Here is a 14,444-nt window from a genome sequence, read left to right as displayed (position 1 = left end):
CTCAATATTCTGTTTCTGAGATTCATCCTGCTGGCTTTTGCGAGCTGGTTTACTCATTCACACTATTGAGTAGTATTTCATTTTGTAAACACAGCAGGTCCTCAAAGAACACTGTTTCATTCCTCGTTTCATTACAATGGTTATTATGATGAGATACCATAAACACTTAACTCTTTATTTCTATCAAATAACCGATGGTACGGCTGGTTTTGTGACCTGGCATTTTGATGTGCAGCGAGCACTTACATGCACTGGTTTGTTTACTCAGTGCCCAGTGTTCTGCCAGCAAAGGCACAGCCACTACGAGCACGGCCGGACACGTATCCTCACGCCGTGTTCCCGAGCTTCCGAGCTTCTTGCCTGGGAGTGAAATCCTGGGTTAAAGGATAGATGCATCTTCACATTTATAATCCCAAATTGTTTTCCAAGCCTGCTGTGACAACGGACGATCGCACCAGCAGAATGTAAGTCCTGCGTCTTTCTTATGCTCCAATTGTTGTTCACTGGAACAAGCACATTTACTCATTCCTCATTGTTGACCACATTAGGTGAAACTCTGCAGTTCACAGACAAACCCACTCTCGTGATTTAATACTGGCTGTTGCCTACTCTGTAACACAAACCTGAGTGCCAATCATAAATCGTGCCTCTCTTCCGCTGTGTAAAAGATTCACATTTTTCAAGTCACACAGATACAAGTGTAATTTTGGTTTCATTTACCTAAAATGCCATGTTTTCCATCAGAATTGCTCTAGGACTCGCAGAAGAAAGAACTTTCTAAAATCGCACTGTCCCGAGGCAGTGTGCACATGGGTGAAGAGATGTGAAAGGCAACCCTTTATAATCATCAAAAACCTGCTGGGGATACGAACACGTTTCTCAGTGTTTCCTTTATATCATGTTGATGATGCGTTCCATCACATGTTTTATGGGAATTAAATGAGGTAATAGATGAGCATTTTAAAATGCTCATCATAAAATGGACAGTCAATACATTTTTGCTATTGTTACTCAAAAGCCACTCATTGATAAAGCACTGTTTTAGGGTCATTTTAGTAAAGAGTCAACAGCCATGTTCATGAAACAAGCACAGTCCTCTTTATGTTGACTTCAATAGTATTTAATATTTCAAGTAAGATAATCTCATTGGTATTGAAAAACCTCAAGAATGCTTTGGTGTAATAAGAGAATAAGGATCTGCAAAAATGACGATTAGGTCAAGGACAAAAAGAGCACACTTCTCAGCAGCAATAAACTGAGGTCTGAGAACGCACATGCTCTCCAGACGTCACACACAAGGCATCCTTCCTCTGGGCTCAAGAGTAAATTCCGGGTTAGAATGTTGGACAACCACAACATCTAGGTTTTATTCAATTATGTTTATATGAAGATAAAGCACTTTAATATAATTATCTGTGAAGCGCATCATCAGTCAAAATCCTAGAATGAGTGGGTTAAATGATGAACTAGACCACAGATGCAGATCCCAAGTGATAAGCAAACTCATTTTCACCCGTATTGACCTACGTCGTCACCATGTCATCACCAGTGTCGACCCGGAACGCTGAGGTCGCTGGTATGAAACCCTGGTATGTACCACCACACAGTGTGGGTGCCAGGCATCACTGGTGAAAATCTTTATGTCATACACATGCACTGATGTCATAAATATATACTTAGTGAGGTCTGGATCCTTCCATTACAAAACAGAGAGGGAGTTGGAGGGGAGGTATACCAGCTTTATCTAAGAGATGTACTGGATCAAATGCTGTCGAACAAACGATACTTCAGGCCCTTTTCAATTTATTCTTCATCCTTCCCCTCACTTAGCAATATTTTTTATGAGAAAAACTAATGCATCAAGAGTCGACAAGTTCAACCTGACCCGGCAGTGGAGCAGTGGATAGAGCGTCGGGCTGGGACACAGAGGGCCCAGGTTCAAAATCCCGAAGTCGCTGGCTTGAATATGGATGGGCTCATCCGGCTTGAGTGTGGGATCATGGACATGACCCCATGGTCACTGGCTTGAGCAAGGGGTCACTTGCTCTGCTGAAGCCCCCCTGTCAAGGCACATATGAGAAAGCACTCAATAAATAACTAAGGTGCTACACAACAAAGAATCGATGCTTCTCATCTCTCTCCCTTCCTGTCTGTCCCCATCTGTCCCTCTCTCTGTCTCTCTGTCTCTGTCACACACACAAAAAAAAATAGTCTATAAGTTCAGTCTTTCTATATTAAGAAATAAAACTGCCTGATCTGTGATGGCGCAGTGGATAAAGTGTCGACCAGAAAGCTAAGGTCGCTGGTACAAAACCCTGGGCTTGCCTGGTCAAAGCACATATGGAAGTTAATGCTTCCTGCTCCTCCTCCTTTTCTCTCTTTATTTCTCTCTCTCTCCTCCCCCCATAAAATGAATAAGTAAAAAAAAAAAATTTACTCTGAGCAGTTCAATTAGCATGGTTTCTAAATCCATGTTATTTGTGGGGAAGCTTCAGTTCTTGTGGAATTACAGTGTATTTTGCTCATTTTTTTAGGTAGGAGGTAGAAAGATAAACAGACTCCTACAGGTGCCCTGACTGGGATCCACCTGGCAACCCCATCTGGGACCAGTATTTGAGTACAGAGTTAATTTTAGTGCCTGAAGCTGATCCACTCCAATAAAGCTGTCCTTAGCATCTGGGGCCATGCTCAAACCAACTGAGCCACTGGCTGTGGAAAGGGAAGAAGGAGAGGAAGGGGAGAGCGAGGGAGGGGCAGACGCAGACGGTCACTTCTCCTGTGTGCCCTGACTGGGAATCGAACCCAGGGTGTCAGATACACCGGGCTGCACTCTGTTTACTGAGCCACCAGCCAGGACCATGGAGTTTTCTCTAATTCCTACTTACTTCACAGATTGTTCAGCCACAAAATATTTTTGTAATTAAGTATACTATCGATACAGACTGTCTGGTTATTTATACATCACTTTGGTCCAAAGTGCTTTCAGTTGCTTATAGATGCATGCAATCTAGTGAGATAAAATATTTATATTTAAACTCTTTAAAAGGATGCTTTGGAAAATAAAAGTGAGAAAGCAAAATGGGGCCAGGAAAGTGGTTACTGAACAAGCGCATGTCGTGACAAATTATGCACTGAGTCGAGGCAGAACACAATGTGACAATGAACTTGTAATTGACATGTAGAATGTAAAAAAAATATAACCCGTAACAAGAACGTGCATAAAACATACCAGTTATGTGGGACAAATGCCAACACGATGTAGGAGAAAATATTTTCCGAGGGGCCCGTTAGCTAAAGCCCAGCTCAGAAAAAAGCAATTGTGCTGGGCCCAGTGTGTGGTCCAGTGAGGCAGTTCTCTGAAGGTCTGTCTCCCTTAATCCTGAAATAGATTTTACATTATAAGGAAAAATGGGTGACTGCATTTCCTCCAGGCCATCTTCCATAAATATTATTTCTCCTCGCCAAGTAACTGAACGATACTGAGCGGCAGGGAATTTGAGACGATGGCCCCTGTCAGGCACCAGGAAAACTGTCATTTTGTTTCCATTTGCAAAGAGAACCACACACTGTAAAAGTCAAGTCAGTTGTATGAATCGTTAAGTGGAACTGGACAAGCATGAAAAGACCACTCCATTTCTGACTAAAATTGTGTTCCGGCAGAACCAGCAGTCAGAGCGAAGGGTCTCCTCGGAAACAACGTGTGTGGGCGGGGGGGGCTCCTCCAATGCAGAGAGACAGGGGAGTCGAGTCCCAGAGCCGCGCTCCATAAACATGGTGGCGAATGGGTGGCGAATGGTTTTGCTGAGACACACACGGTAGAGACAGCCACCGGAAAAGCAAGGAAAGGATGGGGGAATCAGGGTAGAGGTGAAGGAACGATTATCTAGAGCAGTGGTAGTCAACCTGGTCTCTACCGCCCCCTACTGGGCGTTCCAGCTTTCATGGTAGGCAGTAGCGGAGCAACCAAAGTATAAATAAAAAGATAGATTTAACTATAGTAAGTTGTTTTATAAAGATTTATTCTGGCCCTGGCCACTTGGCTCAGTGGTAGAATGTCGGCCTGGCGTGCAGGAGTCCCGGGTTCGATTCCCAGCCAGGGCACTCAGGAGAAGCGCCCATCTGCTTCTCCACCCCTCCCCTTCTCCTTCCTCTCTGTCTCTCTCTTCCCCTTCTGCAGCCAAGGCTCCATTGGAGCAAAGTTGGCCTGGGTGCTAAGGATGGCTCCATGGCCTCTGCCTCAGGTGCTAGAATGGCTCTGGATGCAACAGAGCAATGCCCCAGATGGGCAGAGCATCACCTCCTGGTGGGCATGCCGGGTGGATCTCAGTCGGGCGCATGCGGGAGTCTGTCTGACTGCCTCCCCATTTCCAACTTCAGAAAAATACAAAAAAAAAAAAAGATTTATTCTGTCAAACTTAACAAAAATCCGACATAAAGTACTTGGTAAGTAATTATTATTATATGCTTTAACTTGCTGTAACTCTACTTTATAAATTTTATAAAGTAAAGTTACTTCCCTACTTTATAAATCACCATGACTGTGGAACAGGTGGGCAGTTAGAAAGTTTTACTACTAACAGAGATACAAAAGTGGGCAGTAGGTATAAAAAGGTTGACTACCCCTGAATTAGAGGGTACCTGAACTTGAGCAAAAGAAAACTTCCTGAAATACATTCCAAAATAAACGTGCAGCAAAATGTTGAACTTGGAATTAGATACATGAAACGCTCCGTTAGAGACTACTCAAGTGAAGGACATGAAGTATTTGTTGTGTTGACAGAGAAATTAATCACGTACCCTGGCTTAAAGTAGAAATTTGGGGAACGTCTTTGTCTAGAGCTTATGTCTTCAAACTTCTCGCAGACCTTATTACTTCACCCTATTGTATCAGACCTGGTCTGGCCTCCCTCACTTCTTCTTAAGCCCCTTGGGTCTTGAAACCATTAAATTCCTGCACCCTGTGCATGTCTGTTACCTGGTGAGATGTGGGAAAGCGGTGAAATAGAAACTCAATGACTAAAGGAATAAAAGAGGATTTTCATATATTAGACCTGACTAATAGAAGCTAGAGGTGACTCAGATTGAGAGAGGTCTGCACGGGTTTTGCTAGACTAAAAGCATGCTTGGAAGGCAAGACTTCACAGCATAAAAGCATGACACGAAATTCAGCGATAGGCCACACGGGGGCAATAGATAGCTTTCTTACATGAAAATAAAATGTGAAAGGAGTTCATGAAAGCAAGATTTTGTAGAAAACAAAGGGATGTTCTCTCAATGATGACCAAGAATCTAACTTCCTAAATATCGACAGACTCCTTATTTAGCCTGTAATGAAACTGACAGCTTGTTTGACTTGCTCTCACATAGTCTACCTCCAGCCTAGCCCCTATCAAGATTTCAAATGGTGTCGAAATGTTTTCATGTAAAGGCTTTTGCACATCCTGTTTATCTTTGCCAAGGACACTCCAGGACCTTAGTGTGCCAGGTCCTGGTTCAAATGCAGTTTCGTTAGAGGCAGCTTACCTTGCCACCCTTTCTAACACAAGAAAGACTCTCTCACACAACATACAACTTTTTATGCTGCTTTTTTAGCCTGTGTATTTCAGTCATGCCACTTATACCAATTTGTAAGTATTTTATTTATGCGTTTTTCTAGTGAAGTTTGCCTATTTTCCACACGTGCTTTGAGCTCCTTGAGGCTAAAACCCTATCTTTCCGGCTGTTTTTAATTCCCAGAGACAAGTATAGTAGAATCTCAATACTACGTACTGAATAACTGAATGAATGAATGAATGAATGAATAACTGAATGAATGATGAATCCCTATGATTGTTGCTTATTTTCCCTCACCCACAAGTTCAACCAATTTCTACACCTGTGTAAATCTTTACAGAAATAATAAGAGCAGACCTGAAAACTAGTCCAGAGGATATAGCATTAAGTGTAGGCCTGGTACACTCTTGATTAAAACACTGCTTCTCTTTTGTTTAGAAACCTGTCCAGGCCCTGGACAGTTGGCTCAGCGGTAGAGCATCAACTAGGCGTGTGGAAGTCTCAGATTCGATTCCTGGTCAGGGCACACAGGAGAGGCGACCACTGGCTTCCCCCACACACACACCCTCCTTATTCTCTCTCTCTCTTCTTCTTCTCCTCCTCCTCCTCCCACAGCCATGGCTCAATTGATTTGAGCACATCAGCCCCGGGTGATGAGGATGATGCCATGGAGTTCAATGGTGAGTGGCCACAGATGGACAGAGCATTGGCCCCAGACAGGGTTGCAGGGCGGAGCCTGGTCAGGGCGTATGGAAGATTCTTTCTCACTATCTCCCCTCCTCTCACTTGGAAAAGGGAAAAAAAACAAAGTAACCTGTCCTTTTTTCAGAGAGGGTGGGGGTCGAGGCTTAGGAAGAAAACAGATCATTGAAGGCAGACTATGACACTTGTCTACTTCATTATACCTTTGTCATAGCTTTTAGTCCTTGCTCTAGACCCCGCATCTTCGCTGCCTTGCTCTGTGCTTACCCTTGTTAAGGTAGAAATGCAGAAAAGAGATCCTAAAGGGGTTTAATGCTTTCTATCCCCACGTATGATAGGAACAACAAGCTGTTCCTTTATTTGTTTTCCCCAACATTATAGGCACTTACTGCTAAATACAAAATTTACTTATAAGTATTACTAATAGAGGGATATTAAAGGTATTTATGGAGAATCACATTTTAAACCTATGTACTCAGCAACATGATGCAGCTTTAAGAAGCAACAGGGTGGGAGATAGAAAAGCTGTGTGGGGTGGACGGGAGCCACCGCAGGGTCACGTGACCCAGAGGCAGGCTCCGCACGGTCCCAGGATGCTGTGGATGCCACCGCAGGGTCACGTGACCCAGAGGCAGGCTCCGCACGGTCCCAGGATGCTGTGGATGCCACCGCAGGGTCACGTGACCCAGAGGCAGGCTCCGCACGGTCCCAGGATGCTGTGGATGCCACCGCAGGGTCACGTGACCCAGAGGCAGGCTCCGCACGGTCCCAGGATGCTGTGGATGCCACACGCAGGGTCACGTGACCCAGAGGCAGGCTCCGCACGGTCCCAGGATGCTGTGGATGCCACCGCAGGGTCACGTGACCCAGAGGCAGGCTCCGCACGGTCCCAGGATGCTGTGGATGCCACCGCAGGGTCACGTGACCCAGAGGCAGGCCCCGCACGGTCCCAGGATGCTGTGGATGCCACACGCAGGGTCACGTGACCCAGAGGCAGGCTCCGCACGGTCCCAGAATGCTGTGGATGCCACACGCAGGGTCACGTGACCCAGAGGCAGGCTCCGCACGGTCCCAGGATGCTGTGGATGCCACCGCAGGGTCACGTGACCCAGAGGCAGGCTCCACACGGTCCCAGGATGCTGTGGATGCCACAGGCGGACACTGTTTGCCCACTGACATTTATGCTATGCTTAGTTTAATATCGTGTACAAACTGTTAAGTAAATGATTGTTCCTTTAAAGCTCGAATAGAAGCCCGAGTTGATTAGACATAGGTATTGCTATGTTTTCTACCACCAAAGAACCAACTGGAGTACAAGGTTCCATCTCGGAACCCTGTCCTCAAAGGCTGAGCCACCCAGCCGGCTGCAGGGAATGTAATCTCTTCCACGGCCGTGTCTTCGGAGAATAGAGGATCGAGCTTCATCGGGACTAAGGAAAATTCTACGACCTAAAGGATGATTTTAGGCTCCCGTAATTCAGTAGCATTGGGGCTGTGGCCACTTCTTCAATTACAGTGGAGCCCGCAAGATGCAGAAGTGGAGAAAGAACAAAGTAGTGTTAGAAGAAGGCCAATAAAACTTGAGCCCAAGCTAACACACTACCCAATGGAAAGGGAAAGAATATTCCAGGAAACAATGGGAGAAAAGACAAAAAGATACCTAAAAGCATAAAGGCATCATTTGCTTTCGTATCAGGGCTGCACATTAATGGACAAAATCTATGGGACTATAGTCTCTTAAGACAAATGCAGCAGGCTAGAATTATCAGTGTTCTTTAAACGCTTTTATGTGTAAAATTTTAATAACTTCTTAAAAGTCGATGACATTCTTTTAGATATTTGTATATTCCATCCTTTCTCATTTCCAAGATTCAGAAACTGTATATTAAAGGTAAAAACAAGACAGCAATAAAAACGAATTTTGTGAAAGTCAAATAAAAACACTTAAGCACATGAAAAACTGTACAATGCAACATCAAAATACCTCGTCAATAGAACTAATAAATCTTGAAACAAATAATTTTCCATAGTAGCACTTCTGTTCATTTTCCATTTTAATTTTTGATATTCATATACCCCTCTTCACACCTGGAAACATCTGGTACTATTTTTTAGAAGACAATTTTCATCACAGTTTTTATTATACACCTGTGTGACATGCATTAAAAATCAAGTCTTTTGCTTATTTTAGCTCTTTAAAGACGTTTCTATATTAATCAGATACTCCATTCTTTTGTCTTTTCAGACGCCTTTACCCAAGTTTTCAAAAACAAGAAATGACTGTATTTAAAGTTCGTATGAAAGTAACTCATCTTTAATATCTTAATTTATTTCTGCCATGTTACTATATTCTGGGGGTTTTGTTTTGCTTTGTGTTTTCTTATTGTGTGTGTGTGTGTGCGTGTGTGTGCGTGTGTGTATGCACATGCACACTTTCTTCCAGGTTGATTAGCTGTAGAAGATATTCATTAGTCGTTGCCTGCCAAAGATTTTCAGGGGTTTTTTCTTTTTTTTTTTTTTCCTTTTTTTTTTTTTTGTATTTTTCTGAAGCTGGAAATGGGGAGAGACAGTCAGACAGACTCCCGCATGCGCCCGACCGGGATCCACCCGGCACGCCCACCAGGAGGCGATGTTCTGCCTATCCGGGACGTCGCTCTGTTGTGACCAGAGCCACTCTAGCGCCTGGGGCAGTGGCCAAGGAGCCATCCCCAGCACCCGGGCCATCCTTGCTCCAATGGAGCCCCGCTGCGGGAGGGGAAGAGAGAGACAGAGAGGAAGGAGAGGGGGAAGGGTGGAGAAGCATATGGGCGTTTCTCCTGTGTGCCCTGGCCGGGAATCGAACCTGGGACTTCTGCACGCCAGGCCGACACTCTACCACTGAGCCAACCGGCCAGGGCAGATTTTCTGGTTTTCTTAAGGTTTTAATATCTCAGAAAAATTCAGGTTTGCTCTTGTTCTGTGTGTGCATGTGTACGTGCGCTAGCACGTGTGTCAGACAAACATACAAACACACCACACCCAATGCTGACAACTCTGAGGTTTCAGATGATTAAGAAACATGAAAGCATTAGCTGGACATCTTTTCAAGTTGATGAATACTCATGTCAATAAATGACAGTGTTTTGGTTTTTACAGAAAAAATTACAGCATTCTTTATTTCTAAAAACCAATCATGTAGGGCTCAATCCATAAAAAAATGTCAGAAGCAACAATTAAATAAATGTCAACTGAATGACCTTATCATCTTAAGCCCAAATCAGAAAAAGCTATACGACATATGCAGATGTCAATTCATATGATATTACCATCTGTGGTCTGTGGTACGGAGAATACAAAATTCCATCCAGTTGAAAGTCTTTCAAGTTAGATGAAAACAAATGTCCTTGAGATTTCAACAGGTTTTAAAATTTATTCAGAATGTACATAAACATTTTCTAAGACCTACAGTAACACGTTCAATATAGAAACAAGGGAACCATGTGGGAGGAAGGCAGAGTTCTAGGATTCGCCAGGAGAATCAGGAAATCTGGGCCCATGGAGTCCCGGGGTTGTAAGCTATTTAACTTCCTCACTGAGGTTTGGATTCCCTGACATCAACTGTAAATAGGTTTCTATTAGTAGCTCAAAAAATATAGTCAATATCTTGGTCAGGGTCACTAGCCTAATAAGTCACAGTCATATAGCATGACATTATCTTCCTCAGCAGAAAGATTTAGAATTCAATACAGGGTATGTTGAGTAGTTCCAGTTACCGGGATGGTGATTACATTCTTAGTGGGCATGTCCTTCCTTCCACACAAGAATATTTTATAATAAATATAAAACGATGTAAAAGATTTAAAATAATAGAACATAGTTTTGCATTAGAAAAGAGCCAATGTGTATGTGAAAATTTATATATTCGCAGTATTTAAGAGATCTTAGCCATGAGAATAACAATTTAAAGGTGGAATATCAAATGCACAGTTGAGTACCTGATATAGATATTTGATTTTAAATTTCTTAACTATCAAGAATAGTATTGGAACATTGGCAAATTTTTTTGGGTTCACCATATGGATTGTTTCTATAAGAATAAAATTATCAGGAAATTTTAGTTTATTGACATAGAAAAATTAAAAAATAAAATAGGCTATATTACATTTAGAAATGCCAGGAAATTAGAATAGCTTCATAACTTCAAAGTCAAACCATGCAATTAATTGCTTGATTTAGGCATAGTTGATATCTTACTGTTTATATGATTTTTAAAATACCTACAAGAAATTCTGTTTCAATATATTTAATTTACTTATTAGAAGTTATTTAGAGGCCCTGGCCAGTTGGCTCAGCGGTAGAGCATCGGCCTGGTGTGTGGGGGACCCGGGTTCAATTCCCAGCCAGGGCACATAGGAGAATCGCCCATTTGCTTCTCCACCCCCCCCTCCTTTCTCTCTGTCTCTCTCTTCCCCTCCCGCAGCCAAGGCTCCATTGGAGCAAAGATGGCCCAGGAGCTGGGGATGGCTCCTTGGCCTCTGCCCCAGGCGCTAGAGTGGCTCTGGTCACGGCAGAGCAACGCCCTGAGGGGCAGAGCATCGCCCCCTGGTGGGCAGAGCTTCGCCCCTGGTGGGCGTGCCGGGTGGATCCTGGTCGGGCGCATGCGGGAGTCTGTCTGACTGTCTCTCCCCGTTTCTAGCTTCAGAAAAAAAAAAAAAAAAAAAAGAAGTTATTTAGATACCTAAAGATTTTTGCTGTCAGAAAGTTGAAGCATTTCAAAACAAAATAAGTTATATAATTTTATTAAAAATTTTAAACTATTTAAAAGTGTTTTGCATTTGTTAAAAGGTGAAGTATTATTCAAAACACTTAAAATAACTACTAAACACAAGTCTATAAGTTAAATCAAATTAGTAATAAAAAGCTTAAGGATAGTTCTCTAAAACTATACATTTATCAAATTCAATATCAAATACTAAATATAAGCTTCAGAAATTTTCTTTCCACACAAAAAGATGAAAACAACAACAAAAAAAATTGTCAGACTACATTCATTTTAATTAAAAATAAGATACTACTTAACAGGCTGCTAATATATCATCTTCCATACACGCAATAGAAATTAAAGAACATCAAGGTGCTGTGCAGTTTCTTTTCTGAGGCCAAGTATAGGACAGTTAGCTCTGAAGTGATACTGATTAATCTGACCCATCCATCTTCCTACATTCCCTATGGAAATAAATTCCTTGAATTTATTCATTGTATTATACACATATTCCTTCTCTACAGCAGTCATATTCCAAGTACTAAGACTTGACATAGTAAATTTACACTGCCCAATATATATATTACTTTTAACTTCAAAAAGAACTCTTTTTTACTTATTAGTCAAATACGTTTCCCTTTTTTTTGCCCTATTGAAAGGTGGAGTAACGATTAGACTCCTTAAGAATGATTCTCCAACACAGAAAATGTTTATGTAGGCTTAAATTCTCTTTTTAAATGAAAGGTAATTGAAATTTTCTTTGACTAGCTATTTCTTAAGGGAATAGAAAAAAAAACAGATGTTTTCATCACAAGCACCATTTCCAAGCAACACCAAATGTCTAGCATTTATATTAGAAAAGAAAACATGAAAAAGAATATTTGATTGCTTAATTTCATCCCAGGATATATTCATCACCATCTTTCTCAACTGGTCTTCCCATGCTGCCTAGAAAAAAAACCCCCACTGTTTTTCTGTTTAACTCAATTATCACTCTTCCAAATGACTACTTCAATCTTTCCCCATCTGCACAAGCCTCTCAATTGCCTGGTATTTCCCTTAGTCTTTGCTTCTTTCTTCCTTGAAACAAATATAATCCCTGGACAGAAAACTGTGTTACATCCAACCAAAAACCAATCTATGCTATGACAATTTCCTTCATCTCTTCAGGAATACTGCATGATCAATTATCCAATTTCTCACACCTTAAATTACCCACGTACCTCACATTCTCCTCATCCTATGTTTTTCGGCTAAGCTTTTCAATAGGGCTGTCAATATTTCTGACCCCAGGTCTTCATCTCATTCCTGTTTCATGACTCAACCTAAGTAGCTGCATTCATTACTGAACCATTCAGCTAGTCACCTTTCTTTTCTTTTCTAACCTAGGCATCATTTCTTGACCGTGTAAGATTATTAAACACAATCTAACATATATTACTTCAAAAAATATTTTATTGGACCTGGCCAGTTGGCTCAGCGGTAGAGCATTGGCCGGGTTTGTGGAAGTCCTAGGTTCAATTCCCGGTCAGGGCACACAAGAGAAGCACCCATCTGCTTCTCCACCCCTCCCCCTCTCTTTTCTCTCTAGGTCTCTCTTTCCCTCCCGCAGCCAAGGCTCCACTGGAGCAAAGTTGGCCCCAGGCGCTGAGGATGGCTCCATGGCCTCTGCCTCAGGCACTAGAATGGCTCCAGTTGCAGCAGAGCAACACCCCAGATGGGCAGAGCATCGCCCCCTGGTGGGCATGCCAGTAGATCCCGGTTGGGCGCATGCAGGAGTCTGTCTGACTGCCTCCCCGCTGCTTCTAACTTTAGAAAAATAAAAAAATAAAAATTATTTTCCATATGTTGTAAACTGGGTTACCTGGAGATTACAACCTGGGTTTCAGAATTCCTTGGGAGACTTCAGATGGGGATCAACAAGGAAAGTAGCTTTTAGAGAATTCCCTGGGGAATGCTACCCAGGCTAGGAGGGGCAGAAGCATGAGAGGGCACGGAGAAAACCTAGGCCACATCCAGTTCCAGTCTACGGAGATACATGGAGCTGCTGGATATCCCTTCAAAGGTGTACAGGGTCCAGTCCAGGTTGGACCAAGGAACTGGGCCCTGTTGCCTCCACAGCGCCAGGCCTTGGTGGCAGGCCACCTCTTACAGAGGTGCAGCTGCATGGGAAGAAGCTCTTTGCAGCTGATGTAATCCCCAAAGAGAGCTTTTTTCTCAGCACCGACCAGAAACAAAACCCTGCTCTTAGAATGCTTCTCATACCTTGATAACCTCCTTGAGATAGGCTTCTTTATAGGTCTTTACCAAGTTCTACCCAATTTTTAAATGTTGGGGCACTTCATGATTCCTTTATTAGTCTCCAATTTTACAATACATTCTCTCAAGGCAGTCTCATGTACTCCAGACATTCTTTAAAAATTATAGGTTGCATTAACTCAAATTTGTATCTATTCCATCTGTGTCTTCTAGCCCTGGTATATATCTGCAAAATCTACTTGCAGAATTCTATGTATGATTCCTCTACCTCCTTTTTCCCAAGCAATATATATATATATATATTTTTTTTTTTTTTTTTAATGAGAAGCAGGGAGCAGAGAAACAGACTCCCACATGTGCCCCAACTGGGATCCACCCAGCAAGCCCCCGATTGGGAGATGCTCTGCCCATCTGGGACCGCTGCTCCTTTGCTTGGTCACCTAGCTATTTTAGCACCTAAGGCAAGGCCATGGAACCATCCTCAGTGCCTAGGGCCATGGCTGCGGGAGGAGAAGAGGGAGCGGAGGGGGAGGCGTGGAGAAGCAGATGGTCGCTTCTCCTGTGTGTCCTGCCCGCAAATGAACCTGGGACTTTCACATGCCAGGCTAACCTTCTGCTGAGCCAACCAGCTCAGGCCTCAAGCAAAATACTTTTTTTTTTTTTTTTTTTTGTCTTGTGCCTCAACAGAAGCCAGATGTAATCCTTAAAACATAAGATCTTGTTATTCTCTGGGTGCAACTTCTCTTTGCTTCTTATTTCCCTTCAGGAAGAGTTTTTAAAACCTTTAAAATTATACTTCTAAGAAAGCTCTGAACATTTGATCATCCACTTATCTTTCTGAAATTCATCTCCAATTGAATTGTATTTATTCAATGTTTCTCTGAACCCCTTTCGCAAGACTAATCTTTATTTAGTCCTAAAGCCTCAGCTTAAATAATGATTTTTTTATTTTTATATTTTTTAGTGAGAGGAGTGGAGGCAGAGACAGACTGGGATCTACCCAGCACGCCCACTACAGGGCAATGCTCTGCATATCTGGGGCCCTTACTCCATTGTAACTGGAGCCACTTTTTATCTCCTGAGGCAGAAGCCATGCGGCCATCCCCAGTGCCCAGGGCCAACTAGCTCTAATCAAGCCATGGCTGCAGGAGGGGAAGAGAGAGTGAAGCAAGAGGTAAAGGAGTAGAGA

Source organism: Saccopteryx leptura, chromosome 8 (assembly GCF_036850995.1).
Source record: "Saccopteryx leptura isolate mSacLep1 chromosome 8, mSacLep1_pri_phased_curated, whole genome shotgun sequence".
Taxonomy (NCBI): Eukaryota; Metazoa; Chordata; class Mammalia; order Chiroptera; family Emballonuridae; genus Saccopteryx; species Saccopteryx leptura.
Note: the sequence above shows the minus strand (reverse complement) of the source record.